This window comes from Delphinus delphis, chromosome 20 (assembly GCF_949987515.2).
Source record: "Delphinus delphis chromosome 20, mDelDel1.2, whole genome shotgun sequence".
NCBI classification, from domain to species: Eukaryota; Metazoa; Chordata; class Mammalia; order Artiodactyla; family Delphinidae; genus Delphinus; species Delphinus delphis.
In genome coordinates, this window is record NC_082702.1 from 30,226,112 (window position 1) to 30,245,110 (window position 18,999).

The window sequence follows — 18,999 nt, forward strand, 5'->3', positions numbered from 1 at the left end:
AAGAATGTTTAAATTGTATACGTAAATTGTTTTGTTTTACAAGCTGGGGTAAATCAGCACATTTGCAGCCCATATTTATCTGATCCACTCCATAAGACTCTTTTTGAATGTATGCCATTGATGTGGGATAGATGCCTATCCAAAACATAACCGACCCCCTAAATTCAATTAGGGCATTAGGGGGGAAAATGGAAATTTTGCTCTGGGGTTAGTCAAGACTGCTGAGAACTTCTCGGAATAGTTCCTTGGCTGTAACCGAAGATTGAAATCGAAGGATACAATTTCCAGCGGATGCCGAGTAGTCAGAATATTGGCTCGGGCTCGCCCTTTTAAGGAAAAGATGGCAAAGGAAATGCCCGCCTTTTACCTGATTTCTAGCTCATTTTAAAAACTCTCTTCTTTGTGTCTCCCCCAACATAGCATATTCAACATTTACTGAGCTAGATATAGGTTTCCTTAATGTTCTCTATCCTGATGATCATAAAGGGTGGAAGATGAGAATCCCAAATTCCACAGATCAAACCATAAACTGGAAAAAAAAATACCCCAAGGAAGACAGTGTTTTATTCTTGTGCAACTCTTAGCAGCAGAGCACACCCCAAGGAAGTGGTTGATGAAAAAGTAGGAGTGTTTAAACGTTATATGTAAACTTGTTTTGTTTTGCAAGCTGAGGTAAATCACAGATAGAGGTCACAGCGATGAGAAAAGTTTGAGGCGGCCTGGGAGCCTAAGCAGGAATAATCTCCTGGCTTTGACCGTGGGCTGCTGAGCCCTAATCACTGATAACAGCCATCAAGCAACCGAGGGGCTCCACTTCATATTGATGTGGCATTTACTTCTCCAGAAAGTCCCCCACTCCAGCCGGCACTTATGGCGAGATAATTAATAGTCCCCTGAGTTATAGATTCTGAGCTAAAGGTAACACTACATAATAGAAGTCAAGGTCACCCATAATACAGTAGCTTCCATAACAAAGGGGATTATTACTGCAATTACCGTCCTGTTGGAAAGATTTTATAAGTTTTCATCGTTTTAATTCTTAAATCTTCCTCTTGCCAGTCAAATTTAAACTCTCCGATTTATGATAGAGGACTAAAAAGCCTCTCCCACAAAAGCTTTCTCCCCCGAGCATTCAAGCGGCTTCTGGGGAGGTGGAGAGACAGAAAATGGTGATCGTATTTCGCAGCAAGGCCTTAGAAAAGTTTCCACAGGCTGGACCTCTCTACTTTGCTTTGCTCCTTCCTATGTTGTATCAAATACTAAAACGCACTCAAATCCCACCTTAGATGTACTTTTTTTTTTCTTTTGCTGAACAAAATGGGAAAGAAGTTTCTAGTTTTGTGTATAACATTATTTATTCATTTTCAGTGGATACCGTTCTTTTCTCCTTTTGCAACCAGTGATTTTTTTTCCCCAAGTCTCAAACATTTTCGAAGGCCCTTGAGAAGTTTGGGCCTCTGGCCTTTTGCCTAATTTGTCCAGTGAAGGCAACAGCTCTGTTTACCAAAACCTAAATTGGACTTGAACCCAAAAGCATGTTTCCCACCCAAACTATTTAGTATCTAAATTTGCTCCTGGCTGGAAGAACTCTAGTTCCTGTCATTTAAACCAAAAACAAACAAACAAACAAACAAACCAAAAAAAAAAAACAACCAAAACAAAACCTGTTTTAAAAACTTCTAAAAAAAAAAGAGTTCAGGTCTAAAAATTGTAATTAATCTAATAAGACATCCTGCCCAAAGCAGCTCAGAAGCTCTGTGTGCCATTTGGGTGAGTCTCATGAGCATGGTGGTGACAGACAGCATCACACAAGTGCTTTCTGAAATGGTTTCTAACTAACACTGCACTCATTTTTATGACCTAGACAGTCTTGCCGTCTTTCTGTTTGGGACAAAAGAGTGAGCAGACACAATCATCTTTTGAGAATGATGCCATCGTCATTGTCTGCATAGCAGGACTGTAATTAAGCACCAGAAATAGGACAGCTGAGAACAGACAAAGAGAGGGGAAGGGAGGGACGGTGAACCGGCGTCGCGGTGAGAGGCCTCAGCAAAGATAGTAGCTGAAATCAAGTACATGCATGGATGAGGTCATCCTGGGAAAGGCTGTGTGTCCGCATGGAAAAAATGTGAAGCGGGACAGAGGAAGGGAGACCCAATGAGCTACTTAGTGTTTTGGGCCCAGCTCACATGCCCCTCCTCCAGGCAGACCTCAGGGATGTCTCCTGGAAGAATTATTCATGTACCAAATATTTATGGGGGGCCTGCTATGGCCAAACGTTGTTTCAGATGCTGGAGATTCTCAGTGGTGACTGAAACAAATCAGGTCCATACCTTTTCGGGGACACCTAAATGTCAACTCCAGAAGGAGCCAGCCATGTGAAAATCCAGAGGCAGAGCATTCGAGGCAGAAGGCACAGTAATGGCAAAGTTCCCAGGGTGGACATAAGGCCGGTGTAACTCTGTAGGCTAAAGAAGGCCAGGGCACTGGAGCTGAGGATGCTGGAGGGTGGAGTAGGGGGTGAGATCAGAGAGGTGGGTGGAGCTTCATCACTCGGGATCTGTGGACTCCAGGTGAGGAGTTTGAATTGGGGTCCCTGTTGGAGGGTTGTAAGCGTGGAGCTGATGTGATCCTTTACTTGCACAGAACTGTGTGTATTCCCAGGGGCCCTCCTTCCCAGGCTTCTCACCTCTGACCCGGTGCTTACAGGCAATGTAAACCATAGCAGCCACCTCATCAAGGTGCACGGAACCGAAAATGGGTCAGGATTTAGGTGCATACGCAGACGGTGAACGCCCACTTATTCTGGGTGCTACCCACAGACCTCACTTATGCTCAGCAGGTTGGTGGATGATGACAAATAAAATGAAAGCCGATTCTGAAACTAAACTCGCCTGGAGGGTTCAAAGAGGACACCAACAAAACCTTAATTGTCTTTGACTTCTCTCATCCCATAACTGACGAAGGCACATAAAAATGTATTTCTTTCCAGAAATCAAAAGGCCAATCGTGAGTCATTTAATAACCACCCAAGTATAGCCCCCGTGGAGGACTGAATAAGGACACATGTGTGAAAGTAGTGCACAGGAATTCGTTACATACATGAGCAAATGAATGAGTGATTCGTTACATACATGAGCAAATGAATGAATGGATTTCATCATCTGCGCCTCAGAAGGTGTCAAGAATTTTGGACCTAGATATCCTGCTTTGCTGCCTGAAGAAACAGGATTCCCTTATCCCAGCTCTCAGCAATTCCCCTGAGTTATTTAGAGATCTTCTTTAGTGAGTGGAGTCACGAAGCATCAGAACACCAAGTCTAACCACAGCTGAAAACTCTGAGGCCCAGAGAGGGGAAGTGACTTGCCCAAGGTCACACAGCCAAACCAGGACTGAAATTCTACACTGTGCTCCTTCCAGCGTGCTCTGCTTCTTCCTTTTAGGATAAAGAAGGGCAGGATAAATTGATGGAGGACATACACCTGTGAGCATTAACTAACAAAGGAGGACCTGAGTGGCAGGTAGAAATCTCTCTCACTTTCCTCACTGGCCCTGATCTGTCGTCCCGTAACAGGGCCCTTTCAGCAGGAAACTCCATGGTATGGGATTTCTAGGGCAAGGACTAGAAGAGGGGCATGAGCTTTGGGTGGGCACACTCCCTTAGTTTCCTCATCTGTAAAGTGGGTATAATTACAATACCTATTTTACAAGGTAGTAGTGTGGTAAATTAATCTACAAAAAGTTTATCACAATGCCTGGCATGTGATTAAGCCCTCAATAAATAGTAGCCATTGTCAACATTGTTTTTGTTTTTTTAATCATAGAAAATATAGAAAACACACATACAAAAAAAATCACCCGTTATCCCAAACCTAGAAATAACCATAGTTAATACTCTGGAGATTATCTTTCCAGTCTTTCTTCCAAGCTTACATAATATATACGACATATAAGCATATATATGTTACACATAATTTATACACTATTTCATACTTTACTCATCAATCTCGGGTATATAATAAACATTTCCCATGTCATCCAATTCTTGCAAAAATATGATTTTCAGGGGTCTTTTAACCAATCTCCTATCACTGGTAATTCAGGTTTGTCAACTTTTTGCTATTGCAAATAGGGCTTCAGTAATTATTCTTAGACATAAATCTTTATAAATGTTTATGGTAATTTCTTCAGGAGAGTCCCTAAATGTTGACTTGCTGGGTCACAGGGCATGCATAGTTTTCAGGCTTTGGATAGAAATCGTCAAAGCGCCCTCCAAAAAGTTTGGATCACTTCAAATCCACCTAAGCAGGGTACAAGAGTTTACGTTCACATCTGCACCAACCCTGGGTAGCATCACTTTAAATACATTTACCTTTTAGATAGGCCCCAAATATTGCATCTCATTGTTTTAAATTTCTTGATTGCTATGAAGGTTGAACTTTCATTTGTGTTGATTCATGTAGGAACTTCTTAGCTAAGTCTTTGACCTATTTTTCTACTAGTCGAACTAATGCACCTTAGTTGAACCAGTCTGTAAGAGGATGCTGTATAACTGGGGCGCTAATGTTCTGTCACAGTGTTGACTGAACTATTTCTGCCGTATTTTGCTTGTAGGCTTTTAGTATTTTAATCAAAACTTTGGAAGAACAAAAGCTTGGCATCATGTGCATTTGGGTCTGATATCTAGTCATTGGTGACTAGACAATCTCATTCCCGTTCATTCCTGTCCCCCAAACTGTCATCCGTGTGGGACAGGAGTCGCTCCAATAGGGTTCCGCCTTGGTGACCATTTGAGTTCTCTTTAGCATCCCCTGGAGCCCCAGCACCACCCACCTTCCGGTAAAGACCATCTTTAAGGGCCTGGTGGTATCTGCACTTGGACTTCTCATACCCTATTCCCAGGATATACATCTAACACCCAAAGGCTCTGGTGGGTCCCAGGTAAGGGATATTGTCTTTGAATAAAGCGGGGGAAGCGGGGGACGAAAGGAAGGGTAACAGCTGGGGTTTTTTAAGCAAACTAATTTAAGTGAGAAAATCAACTTTCCTTCTGAACAATGTGGCAACAACCTGAAAGCTGTGAAAGATGGTGCTAAAGCTAAGGAACTTGTGAGGAAGAGCTTTTATCAAAAGCCCAAGGGGGAAGCTGACTGTTTCTGTGCTTACAAAGGACCTCCCCAGCCTGCAGGGATAACCCACCATGACTCTTCCTTAACCCTTCAAGGATCTCCTCATCGGCCCCATAGGTGACCTCTGAACAGGACCACGTGGTGACTTTAGTTGATGTGATGGACATTCACGCCCCCAGCTTTACTCTCCCTCCTTCTAATGACAGGATTCCCATTTCCCTCTGGCAAATCCCATTCTTGGTTCAAGTGTTTGAGGGAAAGTTGGCTCCAAAATCAGCTCGAGGGGTGGGGATTTGACCCACGCTTGGCCAGTCACAGCTGTGCCATTCTTGTGGTCTCAGCTATCTGTGTGAGGATGGGCACAGGATTCAATTCAGGCCAATGGGAGTCAAGCCCGGCACTCCGGCCCAAACCTTCAGGGCTCAGAGCTCTGAAAGCCTGGCACTGCTGGTTGCCATCTTGCCATCCTGGGATCCCATAGGGAGAAGCCAAAGGGAGAGATGGGGATTAGTGAGCCCATGGATGAAGCCATGCCTAGATTTTCAGTGATGTGAACCACTCAACTCCCTATTTTAAAATTAGCCCTTTTGAGCTGGGTTTCGATCACTGACTGTGGAAGGAGTCCTAAATAATACAATCTAGTCCATCAATTGGATCTCTGCCTTGAACAACTGAATTGTAGATACCCATTAACCCAAACCCAGATGAGGTTCCGGACGTCCCAGTTCAGTGTGTGTGTGGGCGGGGTGGGGGATATTGGTAGCCCAGTGAGCTCCTAGGAAAGAGACCTGGAAACGTATGTGAGGAATAGCTGAAGAAAGCAGAGGAGGACTCCAGGGAGATGTGACAGCCGGTTGTCATGGAGACCCCACAGCATAGACCACTGGAGGAAGGATTTTTAGAGCTGGGTTTTAGCTCAATATGAGGAAAAGTTACTGACTCTCAGATGTGAGGAGGTAGTGAGTTCCTCTCCCCTGGGGGCATATAAGAGGAGGGTGCCTAACAGGATGTCATTGGAGAGATTCAAGGATCAGACGCAGGTTGAACTATTGATAGATACCCTTGACGTTCCCGCTAACCCTGAACCATGATGCATCTGTTTCCCGGATGCAGAGGTTGGTGTTCGAATCAGGTCTTCCTCATTTGTGACCCAGCTTTTCCTGCAGGGAAATTATGTTTATGAAGGTAGAGGGATGCTATGAAGATGATTAAAATGACAGATTCAATGCATAAAGCAAGGAACAGAAATTGCCCTTAAGAGTAAGGCTCCTACACCCGACCCAAACCCTTGCCAACTTCTCCTGTTACCCAACACTTACACACACATTAGGGGCTCCCCGAAAAGGAACTTAGCTCCCAGAGACCCAGATTTGCAGGCTGGGTAGATGGGGGGGCAGGGTTGATATCTGGACACTGCACCAAGGTTTGCCTTACTTGGGTGTCAGGAGACCCCAATGGCTAAAGGGCTCTTGTCTTGGTCAGTTCCTACCAAATATGGGATTCTTGATCCCACTGCTGTTCTCTCTCCTCCTCTTAAGCCAGAATCACCTGTTCTTTTCTAAAATGGAAGCTGAGTCATTCACCCTCCCGTGCTCTTAACACAAGTGGCATTGCTATGTCTCTTTCAAGTTTTTGTTATGTTTTTAATAGTATAGATTACCATTATATTGTACATTCATATTTGGGGCATTATTTTGAGAATCATTTAATATTAAAAAATTTTTTTTCTAGTTACTGGTGTTTGTTTTTCCATTTTGATACTTTTAAAGTGTGTGTGTGCAAGTGTGTGCTCGTAGATGCATACTCTGTTGCTATTGTTCAAGTCCAGTTGAAAAGTTCATGCAAAAAAAAAATTTCCGAGATACAGCAGATTAGCTGTTTCTTGGCTCCTTCTTTTTTAAAGAATCTATTTATTTTGCCGTGTCAGCCATACCTGCACTACAGGTGTTTTTATGACCTTTCTGTAGGTCTAATAGAACCATTGAGAGGAAGCTATCTTTTTACTAAACTTCCTTTAAAGATAGAAATGAGAAGCTTTCCCTTTATCTCAGCATCTTTCCTCTCTCCTTCTTCTGTTAGTGACTTTTCCCCTCTCCCTCATTTGGGTAAATACTTATCATGCCTGGGACTCTTATGATCCATAATCCACAAAAAATAAAAAGTACAGATGTTTTTCAAATGGGCCAAAATGGACATTTTCCATATCTCACTCCTCAGGGTATTTTATTACTGATTTTTATTTAGGGGAAAAGATGCATCATCCCTTTTGGCAATGGAACCAAAGCTACGGCCTGTCTTTAAAAACTATGTCCTTGTAACCCTGATGGGAACACCTGGTATGAGTGGACCTGTAATGAGAAAACTATTCCTAAAATAAAAATGCCAAAATACCAACAATGTTATCTTCGGGGTCTGAGACATAGGATAAATTTTTATTTTCATTTTTATCCTTTTCTATGGCTTCTGGGTTATCTACAGCCATCATGTGCTAGTTTAAAAAATAATTGAATAATATGTGAATACATATTCCTTGAAAAAAATGAAATATTACATATAAGGTTAAAGTCTCCTTTGATCTCTACCCCTTCCCACTCCAGCTCCTTCTCTAGAGGTAACCCGCTGTTATCAGCTTAGTCTGTAACTTTCTAGAACTATCTCTTATTAATTTACACACACGCGCATCTGCACACACACACATACATAGGCATTTACGTTCTTCAAGGGAAAAAACAAACAATGAATTTGGTGGAAGGATAGCCAAGAACACTTACAAATGTTAGAACAAGAAAGAGTTTTAAGGGCTTTTCTAGCGCAACTCCCTCATTTAACAAATGTGGCACTCGGCTCACGGGAGCCTCTTTTCCCAGGAAACCGCACTCTGATGTGAGCCATATTTTGATATGTGGGTCTTCAGATGAGCAGGAAAATGTGTAAATACTCGTCTCCCAGGCCTGAGTATGATTTTTAATAATCGAATATGGAACTCAGCCAACATTTTATTCAGGCACTAAATTTAAAAGTGGAGCCCAGAGACTTTAAAAAATTTATGATTCCACAAACGCAGGGAATCTTCCCCCACGATCACTATCTCAGAAGTAAAAGCGTAAAACCGGCCCTGCGCGGCTTGGCTCTGTTTCCCGAGCTCCAGCTCAGGGGTGTTCTGGAGTCTCAAGCGAGCTCCGCAGGCTGGGGTCCCTCCAGACGGCTGGGGTGGGGAGGTGTCCGCTCCCACCCCCATCCCTGCCACAGGACTCAGGAGACCTCCCGAAGCCATTTGGCTACCTTATCGCCCCTCTCCCTGTCCTACAGCCCTCGGAGCAAGCGCCTGAGTGTCCTCTGATAAAGATAGTGCTTCGACTTGAAAGAGTAATTGCTGACACACATTACTGTTTCCCTGGAGGAAATCAGTCCAGGCAAATCCTCTACAAACCTAGGACAGCAAACGCGGCAGATTATGATGGGAGACGGCTTGGTTTTTGGTCTCCCTTGTGAAGTAGCTCTGTCTCGTTTTCAAGACTCCGAATGCCTGCCATGCCCACAAAACCCTCAATCCTTCCCATCCAGCCTGGCCCGTCACCAGGATCTGGACCTCAGAGGTTTGGGCAAAGCTTTACTCTCACTCCCTGCCCCTTGGAGACTCGTGGAATAGAGCAAACCCCTCCTATGTGAGGGTCCAAGGACTGGGGGCCAGTGGATATCCCTCCACCCCAGAAGGAAGAAGCCCACTGAACAGAAAGTACTTTCATAGGAATTTGTGTATGCCAGAGCTCATTCACTCATTCATTCATTCGACAGTATTCTTAAGGACCAACTACGTGCTTTCACAAGCATATATCAGGTAATGATAAGCTCAAGAAAGAAAAATAAAGCAAGGCAGAGAAGATAGGAAAGGCAAGGGGGAGGATCTGTCATTGTGTAAGTGGTGAGCAAGGATGACCTCACTGATTGGGTGACATATGAGCAGAGATCAGAAGGAAGGAAGGGTGTAGACCATGCAGCTATCTGATGGAAGAACCGTCCAGGCAGTGGGAACAGAAAGTGCAAAAGTCCTGAGACCAGAGTAACAAAAATGCAAGTCTGGCAGGATAAGGGAGGGGGCAAATGGGAAATTAGATTGGGAAAGGAGATTATTTATGGCCATTGTAAGGATTTGAGTTTTCCTTCAAGTAAGAGAAGCTATTGGAGGGCTTTGAGAAGAAGAATGACATAATCGGATTCCGATTTTGACAGAATCACTCAGATTTAATTCAGTAAATACATGACAAGAATGGAAGGAAGGAAACCAGATAGGAGGCCATTGTTGTCATCCAAGCAAGAGATATTGGTGGCTTGGACCATGTTAGTAGCTTGGGGGTAGTAAGGAGTAGGAGAGGCTTGGCTTACAAGATTGGGGAAATGGAGGTATGTTCCAAAATGGGGACATTACAAAAGAACCAAGTCATAAGGAGTGGGAGACCTAGGAATTTGGTTTTGGACATGCTAATTTTGAGATTCCTTTTAGACACTTAAGTAGGTAGAGCGTCTGAAGTTCAAGAGAGAGGTCTCATCTGGAGATACGTTTTATGATGGTATTTAAAGCCATGAGACTAAATGAGTAGCCAGAGAAGAAAAATCACCAAAGGCATGAATAAAAGCCGAGAAGAGGGGAAAGGGACGGAAGGGGAATGAAAGGAAAGGGGAGGGAAGAGAAGGATAGGAAAGGAATCTGAGGGCTGAGTCCAGAGATGCTTCAACATTTAAAGATTGGGGAGAGGGCTTTCCTGGTGGCGCAGTGGTTGAGAGTCTACCTGCCGAGGCAGGGGACACGGGTTCGTGCCCCAGTCCGGGAGGATCCCATGTGCCGCGGAGCAGCTGGGCCCGTGAGCCATGGCCGCTGAACCTGCGCGTCCGGAGCCTGTGCTCCGCAACGGGAGAGGCCACAGCAGTGAGAGGCCCGCGTACCGCAAAAAAAAAAAAAAAAAAGATGAAGTCTGAGACTTGACCGTGAGATTTAGCAACATGACCTTGACAAGAGCTTTCTCCGTGGAGAGGAGGCTGATTGAACCAGGTTCAAAAGAGAGTAGAAGAAGTAGAAGAAGATAATGAGAAGAAATAATTAGTTTGTGAAATTCCATAACCTTAAAGCTTGGGGTGATGAAAAGGCACCCAGTGCCTACATGGATTTCCATGGAAGTGCAAGACACCAGCTGCTCATTAGGCATTGCATCGCCACATGCCTACACTTGAGAATTTACCAAGTGTTCCAAGTACTAAAAAAAAAAAAAAAAAAAAAAGACGGGCTTTTATATAAAGTACAGCGTCTCTAGCACCCTCTTTTCAGTAGGAAAAAAAATCCTATAACACAAATGAAACTAACCATATAGCTGTCCAGTGAATGGCCCCGACTGGACACATTCCTTATTATTGAGGTTTGAAGGATTCTGTACCTCTCACTTAAACATTTAGAGACTATTGGCCAATCTGGCTTTTTTCCAAATCAACAGGAAAAGAAAAATATCTGGTCTTCAATAATTCATCTATTTAAAAAAATCATGACCCAAGTGTAGTAGTCATAACTATCATTGTTTAGTTGTTTAAAAGACTACAAGTTAATTGTGTTTTCACATGCATCATCACATTGGGTCTTCACAGCTATATAAGATGGCAAGGACAATTATCTCCACTTTACAGAACAAGAAAGGGAGGGTCAGAGAGAGTAGAGACTGGCGCACATTTCCTTAGAAAGCAAACGGTGACCCTTCACACAGCATTATTTCTTCCGGCTCTAAACTCTGAAGGGATCCCAATGCTTCCAAATACGTACTTGCTGTGGGACGGATGCACACGGCACTGATGTGAGCCGCAGAGCCAGACAATTTCTCCCTGGACATCTCCCCTGCGTGGAGTGGATTTTTCCACATACTGCAGTAGCTTCTTCTGCCCAGATGGGTATCATGGGCTGACCCTGAGTGAACATGGAAAACCATCTCTAAATGCCTCTGCAGGCTCTAGGAAACAAGGAACGTTCACCATATTCTTCGTACTTCACATAACCAACTAGTGTGTCCTTATCTTTTACAAATGTTCAATGATGGTTGCCGAGACTTCCCACTGACCATGTGGACAATATGTCAAATGACTAATTTGGCAAACACAATGTTTCCAATCAGAGTCTTGATAGATCACTGCACTGTTCCAATGGAATGCTGCCCAGCTGTTAAGTCCTAATGGTAATGGGTCCGTGTTGTCTTTGACCTCACATCCAAAGTTCTCAGTTTTTAAATATTATTAATGTGCAGTCATCGGGTATGGATTTATTTTAATCAGCCAGCAACGGCCACTGTTGTATTGAAACACGAGTAGATAGACATCCACAAATTAAGAAAAAGTTCGGAAACAAACTCAAATTTACATATTCATTTGTTTGATGAAGGAGGTGTTTCCAATAAGTTAGGAAATTAATAATGATTTGATGAACTTGTGCCAAGGAAATTGATTAACTATTTAGAAAATACAAAGTTAAAGCCTCATCTCACTCTCCCTGCTCAAATGAATTCCATTTCAATTAAACACATAAATGTAAAACTAAAATAATACAAGAAATAGACCAAATGATAGGGAGCTTTTGATCCGACCTTGAACTGGAGAGGATCTTTGTAAATATACACACAAGGAAGGGAGCTGTATATGAAAATACTAAGGATTTGATGAAATATTTTTCTGTTTTAATTAAAATAGGACCGTGCTACTCATGGCCTCCCCCGACTCTTACTGCTAAAATCACTTTTCCACTCCTTCCCTCCGTCCCCGAGGCCTTCCAGTTTCCAAGGAACATCAGGGTAAAATTACTCACTCATCTTGAGAAAGGGAAACCAAAGACCCAGAGAAAGAAAGCAGCTCATCTAATTACAGATAGCTTGTAGTGGAGAGCTAGACAGCCTGGGTTTGACACTCAGCTCTGCCACTGATTAGCTGTGTGACTTTGGGCAAATCACCTCCCCTCTCTGAGCTTCAGGGTCCTCAGCTGTAAATTAAGAGGGAACTAACACTGTCCTAGTGGTTTGTTATGAGGATAAAATGAGTTAACCTGCAAAGTACTGGCAACTGTGCCAGCTCTATAGCAAGTGCTCAATAAATGGTAAGTTTATTATGAGGCTAGGGTTAGCCTTACCTTATCCTGGAAGACAGGGTTTAGATTATACATGTCTTCACCACAGTGACAAGTGCTGGGCCAGCATCAAGCCCTCAAGATATACTTATTTTAGATAGAAGCTGAGTAATTGTGTATAGCGTCATTACTTTGAGATCTATTCTTTTATTTTAGCCTCACAGCAACATTAGGATGCAAACATGGTAAATATGATTGTACCCATGTCAAAGACAATAAAACTGAGATATGGAAGGCCTTGCCTACAGCCACAAAGACTTGGGTTAAGCTCAAATATCCTGGCTTCTCCACTATACCCTGACACTGAAACCTTAACCTTGTCCCCCTGCAACCAAACTACCAATAGCCATGGCGTTTGTTCTTGTCATCAAAGGCCCCCATTTATTGAGCTTATCATGAACCCAATCCAGCGCTAATGCCGCACATGTCATCTCATTTAATCCTTAGAACAATCCTGTGACTAGACACTACTGTGCACATTTTATACCTAAGGAAACCAAGAGTTAAATAACAAGCTCAAGGTCATACGGGAACAGAACAAAATCCCTATTCAAATGGAGGCCTTTGTGGTGACAAAGCCCAGGTTCTTTGCCATTTCTCTAAACCAGGAGAGAAACTGGGAAGCAGAAGGGCCCAGTTCTTGCCTTAAAGTGGTCGAGAGTCCCTTGGGAAGATACCACCCCCTGAGACTAGGCATCACCAGGATTCAGACCCAATCTGTCTGATCTGGGGGCTTGTACTTTCGTTCCCATGTTATTCTGCCAGTTAGTCCCAAAACAATAATACTGAAATACTAAATGCTATTAAAATACTAAAACAATGATGCTGAAAGAAATCATTGTGAGCCTACCCAAAAACAAAAGCACCAGGCCAGGCTATCTGGGTACCACAGAGATGGATCTGTTGATTATTAATACACCAATGGATCCAACCAACTGATGTTGATTCCTGCTGTGTGCCAAGCACTGTTCTGGACACTGGTGACATAGCCACATCACGCCAAAGAGTTTGCAAAAAGGCTGGGGCGAAGAGACATAATTAGACAACTAGATAAGTATTCTTTAAAGACGAAGGTAATAGTTTGGGAAAAGATTTGGTTGGTTTCATGGTTCCAAGAGACGGATGGTGGTCTCTGCTTTCAAAACACTCAGGACCCTTTTGAGGAGGCAACACACACAAATCATGAAGAGACAAGTTCAAAGACAGAAGTAAATAATGCAGGTGGTGGTAGGAAGGCAGTAAATGAATTGCCAAATGAGGAGTTTGAACAAAACATGATACTGGGAGGGTGAGTGGAAGTTGGGAAGCTGGGGAGAGCTCACGCAGGCTTCAGGGCCTAAGCCTGTATATCTGTGACTTAGATCCATATATAATCTTATTTTCCTGAGTTTAAAATGAAAGAAAAAGTAAAAGAGGAAAGATGTTGTCTCCTTCCCCTGCCGCCCTTCCGCCTCCATTCTCAATCTTGCTAGTTGTCACGCCTCTCTCTCCTGGATCGCACACTCCACAGACCCCCGTGTCTGATGGAAATTGAGGCAGGGAGGAATTGTGAGAACGTGTTCCCTTTGCCTTTCTCAGCCCTTCCCCAAATCACTTCTGACCCCACTGTTAGGAGACAATATTGAAAACAGTCCAAAATCACCCCACTAAAAACATGGATCAAAAAGTCACGACTCCTGGACATGTTTTTAAAATTGCTTAGTTGCATGCAAGTCCCTTTAGTGCTGGAAGGACTTTAATAAAATTGATTTTCTGAGTATAGCCTTTTAGCAGCTACTGTATAAGCTTGAAATATGAACCCTTCATTGTTGAAAGTGTTTCATTTTTGCCCTGTTACTAATGATGAAGGGAAAGTGTGGGTTTGGAATTTTCCATGGCTGACATTCTCATAATTAAATAGTGTTAATAATAAAGCTCTTGCAGATTTTAAACAAACTGGCATAGAGGTGGAACAGTTTGCCGTATTTCATTTAGAGACCGCAGCAATTAGCCTTTAATGAATAGTACACAGTGACATAGAAGGGCGTCATTTCACCCCGTCGTTTATTTGCCAAATCACAAAAGGCGACGTTTTCATTCTACTGATTGAAAATGATTCTCAGGGTTTCTCCTGAAAGCCTCTTAAGTAATTGCATTGTGAAACTGAAAAATAAATAAATAAAACGAAAGGGAAGAACATTAATTGCTTTTAATATCTCCGGTCTAATTTCGGCCAAGCTTAGCCGCGCTAATAGCTCAGGATCTCAAGCCATACAACAATGGATCAAAAATAGAAGGCTCATCGTAGTTGATATATTTAGAGGCTGATGTTTTTCTTTTCTAATTTGAGGAGAGATTTGTTCCCAGGCACATTGTGACTCCTCTCTGTGAACTGACATGGGGGTGTTTTTATCGAGGACTCACCGGTGGGGTGACTCTGAAGTCATTGCCAAAGGAAAATGACAACGATTATCCTGAAGGTGAGATGAGAAAGAGCTGCTCCAAGGTCAAGGTTGTGAACAACAAAGGAACGGTTATCTTTTTAAGGTCTTCCTCCAAGCTTTTGCGGACAAAGACAAATTATTTTTAAAAAGGTAGGTGGGCTCTAGAACTATGTTTTCCACACTTGAAAATATTACTTCTTATCTCTGAGACTCGATTTTCTTATCTGCAAGATCCGTGGAGGAAGGAAAGACAGGAAATATTGACTCAGCTGGATAAATCCTAACATCACCTGGATGCTGTTAAACATTCAGATTCCCAGTTTCCATGTGGGATCTACTGAATTGGAGTTTCCAAGGAAAGGGCTTAGGAATTCTGCCCTTTATGAAAGCACACTAGGGGGTCCTGAGTACAGGCTTCCCCCACTATTCGAAAATTCGAATTTAACACCACCTCGCTTTTAGGAAAGACCTCCAGTAGTACATGTTTTCACTAACCGAAAGAAATTCAAAGAAGGTTTTAGCCTTTAGGAAAAAAAGGCAAAAAGTGAAGGTAACATTCAGAGTTTGTTTTGCAGGAGCCAGTACAGAGGCACCTGGAAGAGTGAGCGTGCTGTTGCCAGGCTCCTTCCCAAGAACTACACTCAGCATCTCAGCATCAGGCTGCCATAGCTTTGAACTATGAGCTATGAGCTCATAGTATGAACTACGTATCTGTGAGCATCTGTGCTTTATCTCGATTTATTTTGTGCATCTGTTAGAAAGATGTGTCACGGAGTAATTGCTTCTTCATACAAAAGTACAAAACGTTGTACTTTTGGACTGCGGGGAATCCTGTACTTGGTAAGTCTGGTAAACACTTACGTTGACATCTTTGGACCTTCCAGTTCCACAGCTGTTGACAAACTCAGGTCCAGCCTTCCTGTGAAGCAGTGCAAAGTGGGAGAAGGCAGGGGCTCCCTGCGTGGGGCTACTTGAGGAAACACAGGTCCCCAGTCTAAGAAAGCTCTTCCAACCAGTCTACCACGGTGCTGCAAACGTCCCCATCAAGGTCACAGTTCACCCTTCAATGTGATGCTGAATGAGCAAGGGTTGTGTTGAAATAACTTTCTAGACTCAAGATGGAGCCACTCCTGCCCGGGGCGCCAGGTCAGCAAACCAAAACTCAGGCAACTTCTTTGTTCCTGTAAATGCCCCGCTGGACCAGAAACACAGGATATCCAGTCAGCCAGCCCCCAGATGCCAAGCCAACTCTGGGCTCTATACTTATTTGCTTGCTCCTTTTCTGTTTTCTACCTATCTCTTCCTTGTTCCTTATTCTTTACCTTATAAAAGCTTCCTGCCTCCTGCCCCATTCTGCAGTTCTCTGGACCCTTGGGAACAGACACTGCCCAGTTCATGGAGCGTTCAAGTTTGTTTGTATCACCTATATGGTCTTCTTTAATCATTTTCAACAGTTTTAACAAGGATTGGGTGGAAGGTCACCTGAGGATGGGAGAGGCAGAGGCCCCACCGGGGGACAGATGCTCAGTAGGGAACGGTGCAAAGACAGACCAAGAGACAATTAGAATATTACATGTGCACCCCCTTCTGTGTCCTAAGACCTGACTGATGCAGGGGTCCTTCCCCCTTCTGGGTCTCAGAGTGCCGTAGTTGAACAGGCTACAGGATGCAGTAGTTGAACTAGACACTAAAGGCAACTTCAGGTTCTGACATTACAGCTCATAACACTGGGCAGCTTTGCTGGGCTGGTCCTGACTTCTCCTTGGAAAGTCTAACCTAATTCGGCTTTGCAGGAAGGGCCTGGGTAAAGTGCCTTGATTTGGCCTTCTAGTGAATTCCAGATGGGTGTAACGGGAGCAGGCCTAATCCAGGATGGCCGGTGTTAACTTCACAGGCAGGCGTTTTAGAAACTAGACAGCCTTAAAGACTGAAAAATAAGATTGTTTTGTTTGTTTTGTTTTTAATATCCTGCTCTTTCTAAATAAGGAAAAAATAAGAACTGCTTGATATAAATACCTGTCATCAGAAACCAACCTACTTTTAAACATTTTAATCTTTTAGTACCATTTAACTTTTTTCTCAGTCCTCTTGCAAACTCATTGGTAGGACATGGTCCATATAACCTAGAGCACCTTGCACCTTGGCAAGGTGTTCAATATGTGTCAGGAGAACTAATTGATATATTAATAATTTATTTAGATATCACTGTGCTAAATACTTTCCAAGTATTTTATCATCTAATCTTCCTAATCATCCTTAGATCTAGGCAGGTAGGTGTGAAGTGGCATCTTACTGTGGTTTTGATTCACATTCCCCAGTGATTAGGGCTGTTGAGCATCTTTGCAAGGGCTTATTTGGCCATTTGTATGTCTTCTTTGGGGAAATATCTATTCAAGTCTTTTGCCCATTTTTGAATCGATTGTTCGGTTTTTTTCTGTTGTTGAGTTGTGGAAGTTCTTTACATATACTGGACAGTAATCCCTTCTCAGGTATATTATTTGCAGTCCTATTCCATGGGTTGCCTTTTCACTTTGTCGATAGTGTCTTTTGATGCACAGAAGTTTTTAAGTGCGATAATTCAATTTTTCTGTTTTTCTTCTGTTGCCTGTGCTTCTGTTGCACTTCAAGAGCTTGAGTGATTTGGGGGACTTCCCTGGTGGCACAGTGATTAAGAATCCACCTGCCAACGCAGAGGACGCTGGTTCGAGCCCTGGTCCAGGAAGATCCCACATGCCGCAGAGCAACTAAGCCAGTGCGCCACAACTACTGAGCCTGCGCTCCAGAGCCCACGAGCCACAACTACTGAGCCTGCATGCCGCAACTACTGAAGCCCACGCGCCTAGAGCCCGTGCTCCGCAACAAGAGAAGCCACCGCAATGAGAAGTCCGCACACCGCAGCAAAGAGTAGCCCCCGCTCGCCGCAACTGGAGAAAGCCCACGCACAGCAACAAAGACCCAATGCAGCCAAAAATAAATTTTAAAAATTAAAAAAAAAAAAAGAGCTTGAGTGATTTTGATGCAGCCAAATTTGGGAACCCTAAATCTGGTCCATAATCTAAACTTTTTTTATTTAGACAGTGCGACGCTCACCTCCCTCGCTTTTGGTTTTTCCAAACAAAAACTCACTCAGAAAAATCTATCTTTAAAAGAGAGAACTTCTTGAATGAACAGTTCTTTTCCAAATGAGAACCTGATCCCCAGTCCACCAATATCCCCCAGCAATAACTTCAGAAGAACCTCCACAGGTTTAAAAAGCATTGTTCTGGGATCGAACCCCCCACCTTTTTAAATGGGACACTGAGTCCTAGGGAAGGAAAATGAGTTTCTAGAAGTGGCTGCTCTCTCTGCTGTCTGCCCCTTTGTACTCTGTCTGGAGACCCCTGAGGGGATCAGCCATGGTTGATGAAGGGAGAACCCCTTGATTCCTGGCTGGTCAAGATGACCAGCTGATGTAAAAATCAATGAAGAAGATGTTTCCATGTGTATGGAGAGCTTTGGAATAAAAGCACAATGCTAAGGTAAAATAAGACAAGTTTTCTATTTTTCAAAGGAAAAAACATCACCCAAGTTTAACTAGGTAATTAATTAATTCACAAGTAGGACCAAAGTGAGAGAGATTGCTAAACAATAACAGATGATAAAGAATAAACCCTAAGGTAAGTGATGATGGAGAAGATGAAACAGTTTTAGCTTGGAATCCTATTACAATTCTATTTCAATATAAATAAGCTGACACCAGAAGCAAACGATTAACCCCAAAGCCACTGGCTGTTCATTAGCTAAGGAATAATTTTACATTTCATTATTGTTCGTGTTGGCTAAATTTCCATTAAAACCAATTTAGTAAACTGGCCGTCTTATGGGCTTGAAATTAAAAGGAGGAAGAGAAGGCAGGGCGGGGACAAAACAGAGGCCATCATTTGAGCAGCGAGGGACGGAGAAACTCATGGGGGCAGATTGCCACTTTAATTAAAAATAATGTCTCAATTCAGTTTCAAAATGAGCCTCCAGAAAGCGCCTGGGAAATTTTCCCTGGCCAGAGCGTCTGGCTCGTTCACCAAGTGGGTGATTTCTGTTGCTGGGATTTCTGACTGAATGGAGAAACGGCCGGCTCCCTCCCCCGAGGTCAGCTCCCTACCTCCTCAGCACAGCAGCTTCCAGTTGGGGAGAAAGGGCCTCCGAGCTCCTCAAATACTAGTCCCAGAACCTGGACAAGGAAGCCGCTGCTTCATTCTCTGGGCCTGCGTGCAGGCTTAAGGACTTGTACGTAACATAAAATGTGACCCAAATACCAATGACT

General features: G+C 43.3%; 1 long non-coding RNA gene across 1 annotated transcript; it reads left to right on the plus strand.

Annotated features, from left to right (window-relative positions):
• Window positions 1–14,653: 14,653 nt before the first annotated feature.
• LOC132416556 (uncharacterized) lies at window positions 14,654–17,659 on the plus strand. Its single transcript, XR_009517643.1, has 3 exons — window positions 14,654–14,849; window positions 15,275–15,539; window positions 17,328–17,659. It is a non-coding gene; the product is annotated as an uncharacterized lncRNA (long non-coding RNA).
• The last annotated feature ends 1,340 nt before the right edge of the window (window positions 17,660–18,999 follow it).